The 13,155-nt window shown below is 41.1% G+C and overlaps 1 long non-coding RNA gene across 7 annotated transcripts in view; it reads right to left on the reverse strand.

Moving 5' to 3' along the window:
- Nucleotides 1-1,486: 1,486 nt before the first annotated feature.
- The window catches only part of LOC127388938 (uncharacterized), a 31,694-nt gene continuing 20,025 nt past the window's right edge, over nt 1,487-13,155 (reverse strand). For 4 of the 7 annotated variants that reach the window (XR_007890494.1, XR_007890492.1, XR_007890489.1 and 1 more), the window contains 3 exons: nt 12,691-12,992; nt 8,217-10,424; nt 1,487-3,042 (listed from right to left, as the gene is read on the reverse strand). This is a non-coding gene — a long non-coding RNA (uncharacterized LOC127388938). Of the gene's footprint in view, nt 3,043-7,443; nt 7,699-8,216; nt 10,425-12,690; nt 12,993-13,155 lie in introns of all 7 variants that reach the window. The other 3 variants (XR_007890490.1, XR_007890491.1, XR_007890493.1) reach the window with 3 other exon arrangements.

Consider the following 13,155-nt stretch of genomic DNA (forward strand, 5'->3'; position numbering starts at 1 on the left):
GGTTTTATATTAGAAATAGAAAATGAGAAGGAAGATAAGAAAACAGCTGAAGGTTGAAATAAGCCCTCAGAAAAGTAATTTGAGGAGAAAAAAATCCATCCAAGTGTAAGCAATTTTTATCACATACGAGATGTGTTGTTCTTATCAGAACCACTACCAGAAGTCCCACAAATTGCAGGGTCTCTGTAGATGATTTAGCAAAAAGTTGCCCCAAATGTGGAAGAGATTATTTAAAAAATCATGATCCATTAGTAAACATTCCTTGTTTTATTTGTTACAAGTAGACTGTAATTTCTGGATTGCCTTCTGACATCTTTTCTATTGGTCACTTATCCTCCCTGACATGTTTATAACATTCTCCATTTCATTAGTAGGACATCACCAGCAAATCTGATGTCCAGATATCCTCCTTAACCCAGTAGAAAGCAGAGCTTGTTAGAGTCAATGGAATAATATCCGTAATTTCCAACAGACTTGGGAATAAACCTGCAAGGGTTTAAAACAAATAAAATACAACCATAACCAAAAAGTGTAGGAAGGAATACAGTGAATTGGCTCTCCAACTGAGATATTTTTTATTTTATATTAGTTAGAATCTCTTTAAAGGTATGTCCCTCATGCACACTTGTCAAAAATAGGGTTCAGGCGTTAAGACTTGAGTTGATTTAAGCCAGCACAGATGTGTGCTCTTAATTTTTCAGGGCAGCACAAAGGTGCAAAAATGGTTTCTTTGTGTTCAAAAGCTCCGTATCGTTCAGAACTGTGACAATAAATTAAGCAAAGGGGAGTATTTCTATTAAAAATAGAAAGTGCCCTGTAGAAAAACTATTCTCTATCTTCAGATCTTAAAATACGGTTTAACATTCAATGATGAGCCCCTTAGCAGGTGTAAATCATCACAGAAATGATACTGTAACACTTTACATGATAGGACCAAATTGTCTTGCTGGTAATTAACAATATCCTCTATGGAATAAGGACCAATGGCAAAAGGAAGTATAAGTTGATATTGTCTCAGCACACATCAATGGTAGACAGAAATATTCATGTGCATAATCTTACACCTTGCCTACATGATACCCAGTGGGCTAAAGTAATATCATACAGAAATATCTTGGAAAAGACAATTCTCAGCAGAAACTAAAAATCTTACGAGTTGTCTGTAAGTTCCTCATAATTATACATGGTAAAAAAGAGAAATTAAATAGGCAGTGTGAGGATGGTAGGTCTAAATGCCATTGAATGAAACATACAACTGATGATCAATTCCATTTTCTCATTTTGGATATTAACCAGTTTTGGGTTCATTGTCCCAAAAACTTCTGAAGTAGCAACTGAGGAAGGAAAAGCCAAGTGCTTAGTGCGAATGATACTTGGATGCATGTGTTTAAAATGTCCTGTAAGTCCAGAAAAAACAGAGCCATGATGACGTTAAAAAGCCAAATATTTACCATACATTAAGACAAAAAAAAATAGTCTGCATAGATTACTTGTGTGAATCTTTATTTATTCTAGATTAGCAGAAATCAAGAAAGAAATGGGCATATGTATGTATATATTACTAGTCTTTGATCTCATGTAAAAAAAGAGAAGGTGAAAATACTGTGTATTAGAGGTATCTGTGCAAGAACAACTATCCATGCATCCAGTGCAAACACATGACAATCAGAAGACTTTTTCCAAGGTATGAATAAAAACCACTAGCTGCCCAAAGTAGAAATATTTGAATGCTTCTCTTAAAGCCCTCAAAACAAAATCTGGGTGCCTCTGTGCAAGGCAGTCTCCAGGAGCATCATCCCTCCAGGAGCCCTGATCAGGCTCTCTCTTGGTCTCAACATCTGCCCAGTCCAAACAGGAATACATGGAATAGGACTAACTTTCTGAAGCTGCGTAATGTATTAGGTTCTTCTTTAACCTGTTGCCATCCTGACTTCTCTTGTGTCATGTAACATGGAGAAGTATAGCTTTTTTCCTTATTAATATAGAACATACGAAGGCCATCAAAATGCAGTCTGTTGTAAAACAGCAAATATTTTGTACAGAGAGCAAATTCTGTGACATGCCTACTAAATGGGAAGCACAAATAGTTTCTTATGTATAGCCCCCAGTGACCTCGTCCCATTCTGTGCATCTTGGAGCCTTGCAAATTTCCAGAGTTTGTGTTCAGCAAAGCAGATGTGCAAATGGAGATCCTGGTGACCTCACTGCTGAGAATCGGGCCTTTGACATACATTATTCTCCTGCTGACAGCAAGAGAAGTGTGGATCAGTTGGCGTTTCACACCTGCAACTAATGTAGAAGTTGTAAGGATGTAAGTGAGCATTAGGAATAGAAGTGATGTTTTGGACATGAACCAGTTATATTTAACAGGAAAGGTGCAAATCCACATTACAGCTCAGGATATGTACTAGGTGCAGCCGTTCTTTAACCTGGAAAGAAAGAATTATATCCAAGGAAACTTACCTCAAAGAGTTTCTCTTTCTTCTGGCAGAAGTGATGATTAGGCTAAAATTGACCATTGGTTTTATCTGTTGTTGGGCAATATATGATTTAGTTGGTACAGCTTCAGCTGGTAGGCCAGGCTGTGTTCAAGATCCTGAGCTACTAGAAATGCCTCTTCACAATCAGTAGAGGAATAGACTTGGAGTAGAGACAAGGACTTTGCCCTACTCTTTTGGCCTGGACTGAGTTGACCTTAATACTAGCTTGCTTTAGCCCTGGGAATTGATCTTCACTTAATGGTACTTGGAGGTTTCTCTGTGTCTAGTAAGTGGCTGCCCTGATGTCCCCCAGCCTACAGTCTGGTGCCTCATGGTTTCCTGGCTGAGAAATGCCACCAAGGGAAATGAGCAGTTTTGTCGCCTGCCAAGCATACAGGGTGAGAATGGGTCACACTAGCATATATGTCCTTGAAAAGTCAGGGGACTCTGCAGCCACCAAAGCAGGCCCCTGGGCAGCTACGTGACAATCGGCTCGAGAAAGGAAACCGGTTTGTCACCTCATTGCTTCACGGTGGGACCTCAGGCCAGAGCTGCAGTGTACCTATGGGCACAAGAGATAAGACTAAATTATTAACACTATACTCAGCATGTTCTGAAAATATTCTAGTTTCCAACCTCAGAATGTGATGCATTTAAAATGTGGTTGGGTTCTCAATTACATTAATACTAATTTACAGTTTTCACTTACAAAGCTTTTGTCCCTACTCATCCTCCCAGTTTCTTCTAGTAGATACATCAGCTCCAAAGTAGATGAAAGCTGTCGTAATCCATAAGCCCTTGGCCTAAAAACTGTACACACATGTAGGAAACCTGCTCTTAACCCAGAACAATGGAAGCTGTAGATGAAGTGTGTGTGAATACTCTAGTGTAACATGACTGCAAATATATACCCTGCAAAAAGTATTCTGGATGTAGCTGAGAACAGTAGTGTATATGATTCAAAGTAATTTGGTACATTAAAACATGCAGGGAGGGTACAGAAGGGACAGGGGAAGGTACAGATAAAGACAGAAAAAAGGGAAGGAGAACAGATTTGAAGACAGCAAAAGGATGGCAGGTGTGACAGGCAGGATCAGGCAGGACAAATCCACAGAATACATAAGGTGGAAAAATGCATCCCTGGCATTGTACTTTTGGTGTTTCTCCACAATGGCAGAGTGTTTTTTTCTACTCTTGATGCAAATACAACACTGAACTTCTGTTGTTTGTTTTTTTCCTCCTGTATAAGATGTCCTTTATGCTGTGATGAGATCACTGGTGTATTAGTTCATTTTAATCTTTTCGGAAAGAATCCAGGAACTGCGGTGAGATCATGACTGCAGTAATGTCTAAAAGGATGGTTTTATGGAGGAAAGGAGAAATTTTCCTCTCATTTAGCAAAACTAACAGAGTTTGTGGCTCTCAAGTGTGCCAGGCAAGTTAAGGTTTGCTTATTTTTGACTGTTGCATGTTTTTGCAAAAGACAGCCTGCTTCATGCTCTTTTTTTTTCCTGAAGTATTGCATAAATCCAACAAAGGTTGCACACAAAGCTCCCTGCTAAAGGAGTGCTGCATTTGAACAATCATATTAGAAGCATCTTCACCCATGGTACCTCCCCAGTCGTGCAGTCAAGAGAAAGGGTAAAAAATCCTGATTCCTGTGATGACCTGAATGTCCTCACGTCAGACTTTCTGCATCATTCAGAAGGCAGATGCTGAACTGAGAATGTCCTAGTTCTCATCTCTGTGAAGGAGAAGAATCCTTGGGGCATCCCCTAGGGCCATTGTATCACTAGGAAGTATTTGTGCCTCATTGATCAATGGAGTGATGCCAGGCATGAGTGTGGACTGTGACATTCCAGGGGGTGACAGTGACTCAGAAGCACCAAACTTCCACTGTTACTGGGATTTTACCGCCAGTCTTTTCCACTCTTTGTTTGCTAAGTGAAGTGGCAAGACTTAATGATATAATTCTGAAAGGTCTCTGGATGGGTTTAGTACTGGAAAGAATTATGTAGACAGATGGAATCATGTGCCTTGCTTTACCATGGCCAATGTATTGTATTTTAATGTGTCCTAATGAACTTAAAAATGACTCCCCAGTGTGCTTGCTGCCTGGGTCAGAGGGGTTATTTTGAGTTTGCCGTCTTCCTGGATTCTTGAGAGAATTCCCTCTGGATTTGTTGGGTCAACAACAAAGTGGTGATAACAAATACGCTGCTGCTTTTATCCAGTGCTTTGCTTTCTCCCTCTTTGCAAGGCAGATTTGTGCATGCTAACAGTTACACTGCTCCTGCTTTAACAACTTCAGGCCGTTAGTGACATGCAGAACAAAACCAGTTCCCCTTTCATACCTAGGGACCAAACTTCCTGGAGGATGTCTGTGACTCAGAGGATGCCACACGTTTAGTTTTGCTCCAAGAGTTTAAGAGTTTTAGTTACCCAGAGAGAAGAGGAAGATTAATGGCATTAATTGATAGTGATAGGGAAGTGTGTGTTGCAAATCCCACCGCAAGCAAAGAGCCCACCTCTACATACTACTAATATACATAACCATAAAAAGGCTTCCTTAAGGCTAATTAATAATGCTTAGTGGTCTGGATCTCTAAGTATGAATTGTCAGGGATTTCAGCAGGCTTAGAGAGGTGAGGAAATGGGTTAACATTGAATTGTTTAAAATTACAGGGGGTTAAATTGTTTAAAATGAGAAGCAGATAGGGTTTCCATGCCAGATTTGAGACATCTGTGCTCTTTTATTTGTATTAAAATTTCAGCTTGAGCTCACATTGCCATTCCACCCAGACTGCTTCCCAGACGAGCTAATTTGTCTACCTGTGTTCCATTTTAGGCCTTGGTTTTAATTTGAGGATGATTCCTGCTAATACCAAAGACTGGATAGGACATCCATTAAAAGTCTACACAGCAATTGAAATGGAAAATTCCAAAAGAAACCCTATTAGAGTTTTTCTCCATCAAATCAACATTACAGACTTCTTATGCATTTCTTAATTAGACATTGATATTAACTGGACTGTTGCATGATTTAAATCTAGCTCTTAATCTCAGCTATTCTATGCTGCTGTAGTTTTTATGACATCCAACTAGCGACTGCTTTATGCATTAATCTATCTGGAAAACCACCTTCACATTTTTTTTGTCTTTTTTTAGAAGAATAAAGGCCCCAAGAAGGAAATGAAAGCTTTTGGGTTCAGCCATTAGTAATTTTCTGCTTAGTATTTGAAAAATTGCTTATTTTAATTGCTTCATAGAAGAAAAAGATATCAAAGCTAACGTTCTTTCTCTCCAAACTTTGTAATTATTTCTCTCAGACTCTTATTTGAAATGCCTTGAAAGGATTTTCATTGAAATGTAGATTTCTTGTCTTTCAAAAGTACTTTTATTCCCCCGTGCTTCTTTCCCTTTTTTTCTAGTGACTTCCTCTCTAGGTTTAGAGCAAAATACACAGACTCCAATCTCTGGACACTGCAGCATGTGTCACACAGATGTCCCTTAAGTGCCACCTTCTTCAAAATTGACCTTCCTGTGGCCTAGAGACTGTCTTGACAATCACCCATAGGTCTTAGGGAGCCTGGTATCCTTGAGCTTCCTCCACAGACAGTTAAAAAGAGTCATAGCTGTTATATGTTTTGCTGTATCATAGTCATACTGACTCTGAAAATTGCTGTGGGCTTTGCTCATTAGTATCACTACCCATGAGAGCCCAATGGAAAATTTCATATATGTCAGTGAACTGAAGTTTGGGGCTTGTGATCAAGTCTAGGGACAGGTGAGCTTTGTATAGTTCCGGGTTCCATTTCCAGCAGTAGAAGTCCTGAATATCCTAATCCAGAGAGGAATTTGCTAACCAAACTCTGTAGTTAATTCTGCATTGTATTTAAACATCAGTAGCACAAAGCTTCAGGATCAAGTTGACCTCATCAGTAATCCTGGATACCAATACAGCAATAGTAGCAAGAAGTTCTTTATTTCACCTATACATTTTCAGGGAACATTATTTACTAATAGATTATGATCTGGTCAAAATGATCTATACATTCATTACATCTGGAGTGGGCTTTCATAACTCACAGTATCTAAGAATGAGGCAAAACTCACATTTGTTTATAGTGCAGCAATTCTGCTCAGCAAAAAAAGGCACTGAGAAAATACTGTCCTAAGCACCTTGTGATCTGCCCAGAGTCCCAGGTGATTTCTCATGCCAGCTCAAAAACATCTCTGAGAGCCTCAGAAGACTGGGGAGCTGGCTACCTCAGAGACTCCTCAAAATAACTGCTGATCTCCCTGCAAATAACTGGCCCCTCAAGCCCAGTGCAGTCAAGGCTAAGGTTAGCTCATAGGGGGAATCTTCACAGCAGAACAAAACATTTTGAGAAGATTGAAATGAAGCTAAAGCATTCTCAGCATCAGATTTTACATGTATTTTTTGCAATAACAAAAAAGAAAGGAAGAGAACAAGAAAATGAGTTGGGGAAGATGGACGGAGAGATGGTCTATTAAGCAAAGCTACTTCTTTACTCTCTGAATTTACAGTCCTGATAGACATCTTTGTTCAAAATTACTCATTTTTTATATTCAGATTCTATGGTTTTCAATACTAGGTCCTAGATTTGTCTGGACAGATTACCCTCTTATTCCTGCAGTGAAACTTAATTATCCTTTTTATGTCTTCAGATACTTTCAGTCATTTCCTGAACTGTTTCTGGGACAGAGAGCAGCTGATGGGTCAGTCAGTAAAGGAAGTACTGTGCATCTCTGCTGGCCACACGTTTTTGAAGGCAGAAGCCCTTTGGCCCCAGGTCTCCTCAGAAAGATTTTGAGAACTCGTACAAGTATTTTGCTCACATTTCCTTTTGCTGAGCTTTTTTTGACTAGGCAGAGGCTTGCCATTGTCTCAGCACCTCTCTGTGTATTACTTGGAAGACTCGAAAGGTGAGTAACTCACCTGGAATCTGCAGAAGGATATTTGAATGATTTATCTCTGAGATGAGAATAGCCCCTCATGAAATCCAGGCTGGAAATGACTGCACGGTTTGAAACACACCTTCCTGTATCACTGCTGTTGCAGCAGGAAGGAATGTGTCTGAGTAGTTAAAGTCCAAATGACTAAATAAATTTTTTCAAAGCAGCAGTAGTAACACAGAGCATCATATAAGTCATTGAGTGGTTCTCAGGCTTCAGGACACTTCATTGATTTCATCTGTAAAGAAACCTGTGATGCACTTTATCTGTTATCGCTACATTCTGTGTCTGGGCAAAACTACCAAAGAGTTAAAGCACAAGTCAAAATGGGGAAGTTGCATAAGAGAAAATTGTAATCAGTATCCATTCAGTCTTTGAGAGTCTATTTTTAGCTCTTCTTATTTTTGTAAAAATTATTTTTGTTTCCGTTATTCAAATAAGAAAGCTGAGAAATATTACAATAAATTAAAATGTAAATAGTCTTAAGAATATCACCCAGTTTGTCAGGAAGCGGAGACACAGCACAGCTGATATGGGTTATGGAATCTTTTATGAATGAAATGCTAAATCCCAAAGGGCTGATCTGGCAAAATAATTTTAATATATACATAGAGCAGGTGTTGCTGTGGTACACAGGTATACTGCATTGGACTGAACAAGTAGTGGTCAAACTCACAGCTAGGCTGAGATTAGCAACAAACTTTGTACTGACTTCATACATTGTATAAAATCCAAACGGAACAAAAATCCACTTACTCTGGCATAGTATTCATATTTCAGTGGCATATCTGCATGAAAGTTGCTTCACCCAAATCCAACCTGTGGGCCCAGCCTGAAAGCAGAGAACAGGTTGGCACAGCATCCGTCAGACCGCACAGTCTGACACACCACAACCAGACACTAAGGTGGTTTTGTGGAATAAAACACAAGTTTCCCTGTCACACCCAACCTGCATTTTTTCCTGATGAGTTTATCGCTCTTAATCTCCACTAGCCTGAGAGAACAGATAATCAGTTTTCTATAAACACAATAAATAGTGCTTCAAAGGACATGGCATTTAATTTGATTCATCATTTCAGTGAATCAAAATAAAGGTAAAAAGAAAAGAAGTCTAAAGCAAGGAGTAGCAGCATCCCAGGATAGTTTCAGGCTGAGTGCCCATTTTTGCTGCTGATGGGTTCTGCCATCTTAGACCAGTGACTTCAACCTTCAGCCTGGGTGCATTTACCTGCCTCCATAAAGCAGAGGGTTAGCACCTTTTATAGAGATTTTACAGTGCAGGGTAGGGTACAGTCTGTACTGTGCAGGGCAATAAACTAGGTCCTGATCTCATCTGTGCCCTCACCCCATGTGACTGAAAAAAGAGTGATAAAAAATAATAATAAGCTCTGAATAATTATGTATTGTCTTTGTAGTGAATCAGGCCTTGAGCATTGTGAGCTCTCCACTGGGAGAAGTCCCATTTAAAAAATCTCCCTGGCATAAAAATGAATCGGATCCTGTCACATGAATGGCCTGCATTTACTATTCTTTCCACTTACCTTCTGGTCGTTCATTTTCTCAGTTGACTTGTGCCTGTTCCCTGGTTGTCAGCAGGAACTGGGTAACAAGAACTTGCTGGAAATGGTGTATTACATAAATAAACCAACACAGAGAGAACTGCTGACTTGACAGATGCCCTGTTACAACCATGGTGTAAAACTATCAAACAACAAATGCAACTTCTGGACATCTCCTGATTCACATCACAAACAGCAAGGCAGAAAAGTGGAAAAAGATTCTGACCAGTGCTAATGAATTTGGAAAAACACTGGATTTTGAGATCATAAGAAATTCAGGATGGGTCCAGGTTGAATACCTGGTCTATCTGAGCAGCCGATGTTCTCCTTCCTGCAACCATTGTAACATTAAGCACTGCATCCATCATCTGTAAAAAGGCAGCACTTGAACTACTCCCATAGTAAGGACCACTCCACTATAGCCAAGAAAATCAACCAGCATCTCTGCTTTAGGATTTTTAAAAATTTTGGGAAGTTCAGAAGGCTTCGCTCCTCCCAAGCTCCTGGCACCTCTAAGTGTGATACCAGGGCTGCTGGTTTCATCTGGGAACTGGAGAAGGCTCTTGCTGCCCAAACTCTGATGCTTTTAGCAAAGGTAACAGTTCATACCTGCTCACTGGGCTTGCCCCAGCTATGGGGCATCTCCCCCAGGGAGATGGAGCAGAAGTGAATAGAGCAGAGGCAGAAACACCCCAAGTAACCTAACGGATGTTTTGGTGGGAAGAAGGGGAGATCAATTATGGGAAAAATCTGCTGGTCATTAAGTGTCCTGCAGCAACAATTTTGACACTGAAGCAGTGAGTTTCCCTGTGACTTTAAGACATTTGCCCTCAGGAAGCATTTGCAATTGAAACCTCGTCCCCTTTTTCTTAACTCTCTGATTCCCATGGGCCAGCAGTTGCCTTGGTAAATGAAATGCTTCTTTAGGGGGACTGGCTGGCCCCAGGGATGGGTAATGCAATATAGAGCCTTTCATCTCTCACCCATGAACCCAAGTCAAACAGTGTTTGGTAAATGGCCAATAACCCTTCCCATCCCAGGGGCTGTTTGGTGACCTGTGCAAAATAAGGATCATCCCTGTGTCTGTTTACTAGAAGGCAAGTGTCAACTTCACCATAAAAAGGGACACGGTTACTACTCATTATCACCCAATTTAACATTCTTAAGCCAAGAGAATGAGTCTGGAAAATTCAACCAACTTCTTACCCGGTGGCAGTGGTCCTGGTACATCAGGGCTTGAAGAACATTAATGAAGACAGCTGCATTGTAGCAAACCAGGCTGTGCTTCTCCTGCAGACAAGAAATCCAAGTCTGCACAACTCACAGTGGTGTGTGACTGCAGTTCTCCCTAGACCCACATGGAAATCCTCAGGCAGAATGGTTCCATTTTCAGGTGCAGCAGGCACTGAAACACAACCATGGAGTTACAGAGAACTGCAAATTTCTGCAAATTTCTGCAAATTTCTGCAAATTTCTGCAAATTTCTGCAAATTCCTGCAAATTCCTGCAAATTTCTGCAAATTTCTGCAAATTTCTGCAAATTTCTGCAAATTTCTGCAAATCTGCATTTAGGGTCTTACATAGACACAGGCAACTGGCACAGGGACACAGCACCCAGCACTGACAGGGTTAATGTGCTGAGAAATCCTTAACTGGAAGGCTCTGTTCCCTCACCCATCAAGAATACACTGTTCTGGTTACCCAAATAGCTGTAGTTGGAAGGGTTGAAGGCCAGAAGCTCTCTGCAGTGCCCATTCTTGCCCTGTGCACTGCTCATTTTAAGGTCAGACCTTTAGCATCAGGAACTTGTTAGAAGAAAGAGGAATCGCTTTAAAAGTTGTTGTCACTCTGGGGCTTATCCTGGAAGGTCCAAGAGGGGAAAGGGAAGGGCAGGGGCAGACAAACACTTGGCCACATGAAAAATCAGCTGCTCCTAAATTTCAATAGATCTGCGTAAACCTCCAAAACCCACCCAAAATCCCAGCCAGCTTGTTCTCACCCACAGAGTTTCTAGTCACCACAATCATTTTCTAGCCCTTCTATGCTATAGCGATGCTAACATCATTGTTGTCAACTCCTGAGTTTCTGTTTAATCCCTGCATTAAACACATTAAATTGGCATACCTGTGTTAATTAAACAGAAGATGACAGAGGCAGCTTTTACTTATTCTTTACTTATTCTGTGTAGATCACTTCCCAGGGCTTCACAGGTTGTGGAAGAAAATAACAGTACAGACACACCACGCATCACGTTTCAGCTCAGCTGATAAAGCTATTTTACTCATACAGTGGTCTGTGATTTATTTTTTTTTTTTTTTGCATATCATAATATAGGCTTAATTACCATGCTGCTGCTGCATGGCAGCTCCTCTGGTTTGTTGGGGATTTTTTGTATTATTTGTATTATTTGCAAGTCATAATCATGTTTTCCTGTCATCCCCGAGCAATGTGCGTGCGTGCGTGCAGGCAAATGCCAAGCCAGGAAAGGAAATTTGATGCGTGTCCATGAATTGGAGTTTTCAAACTTTGGCTGAAGATTAGTACATGTAAACATAGCTCTGCCCCCTTCATCTTGGATAATTGGTCACAAATGCTACTTGACACTTCTCAAATCAGACACTTTACATACTTCTGAGCATAGCTGAACTTTTTTGGCAGGAATTAATTTGCGTTGCAACTCAGCCGCTCATTCCTGGCCCGATCCCTGCTCCAGTGATTTCAGAGCAATGTTCTGCCTGTGTGAGGAGCACAGAGGCAGGACCTGATCTGTTTACTAGTGCTGACGAGCCTGGCTTTGTTGACTCCCTCAGAAGTACAATTACTGCAGCTAACGTTCTGCCCTTCCCCAGCCTCGATTAACAGTGGGATTCTTACCTTCGGGTCCCTCTCTTTATTCCAACTACTGTACAAGTTACATTGCATCAGAAAAATTATGAAGGCAATGCAGCATCTCCAGAAAACGCACCTTCTGACATGCCACGACCCTTCCATGGCAGCAGCAGCTTTACAGAAGATGGCTACAAACACCACCCACCCCAAAAAAGATTGTCTCCATTTTTTCCTACCTCACCTGCGAACAGTGCATGCTCCAGCAGAGAAGAGGAATCCATTTCTGAAGTGCTGATGAAGTCTGAAGTAGCCACAGAATTTCATGCTATTAAACAGCCTCCTGTTTGCTCTGACATTGCTCTGTGTTTACTCACCGTGCACGGGTACTGCAAGAGCTGAGCAGACCATATGCTCACTTAGGAGGGCTGCCAGGTCTCGGGGAGCATTACTGTGCCTACTCCAGGAGGGCTTTGGGGCAAGATCATGTTCCATAAAGGTTTTCACTAGGAATAATGTATTTTATCTACTGATTCATTTCTGTCCAGCCTCTGGTCTAAATGGCAGTTCACCAGCATATCCATATACATCTGTGAGTAACCTATGGAAAGTATCTTTCACCCTTTATTCACCATGATGTTGATAAACTGCAGCATATTAGAAATGTTTGCCAGTTTGTTCTTTTCAGCTGTCAAGTGGGATGTGTGCCAGCATGACCTCCTCATGCTGGCTGCTTCATCCAGAAACCAGTGAGAAACTGGTGAAACAGTGTCAGTTCTAGAAGAGGGCAAAGGTTCACGTGAGTTATTTTAGCATTATTATTATAAATTAGATTGAGCTCCTACCTGCAGAAGCAAAGGATGAAACATTCTGCTGTGTTTCAGGTATGGGCTGTAACAGGACCAATCACCTGGTCATGCAGTCATGTTGGCTTGCTTCTCAGAGATTCATACAACACAAAGGACTGAGGGGGAGGAGCCAGGACAGGAACTGTTCATGTGGTGTTTCTTCAGCTTCTCGGAGCTTGTGACTGGGAGTTGAACCAATGCCCAGTGGTGGCTCCCAGTCCAGGAACCAGCTGCATCAATAGTCTCTCCGTGTGCACGGTCCCCATGCCTTCCAATCATGGTCCTGTTAAGGTCCATCCCTAGGAAAGAAGGGCAGTTGGTGTTACAAGAGATATGGCAGGTTTGTGGTAGAGAAGCAAATGCATTGATTGGCCCTGAATTTGCCATGGAATAATGCAAGAGGAAACATTACATGCTAATGTGTCCTAGATTTTCATAGGTTTTGTCATACATACACAGTAT

Source organism: Apus apus, chromosome 10 (genome assembly GCF_020740795.1).
Source record: "Apus apus isolate bApuApu2 chromosome 10, bApuApu2.pri.cur, whole genome shotgun sequence".
Taxonomy (NCBI): domain Eukaryota; kingdom Metazoa; phylum Chordata; class Aves; order Apodiformes; family Apodidae; genus Apus; species Apus apus.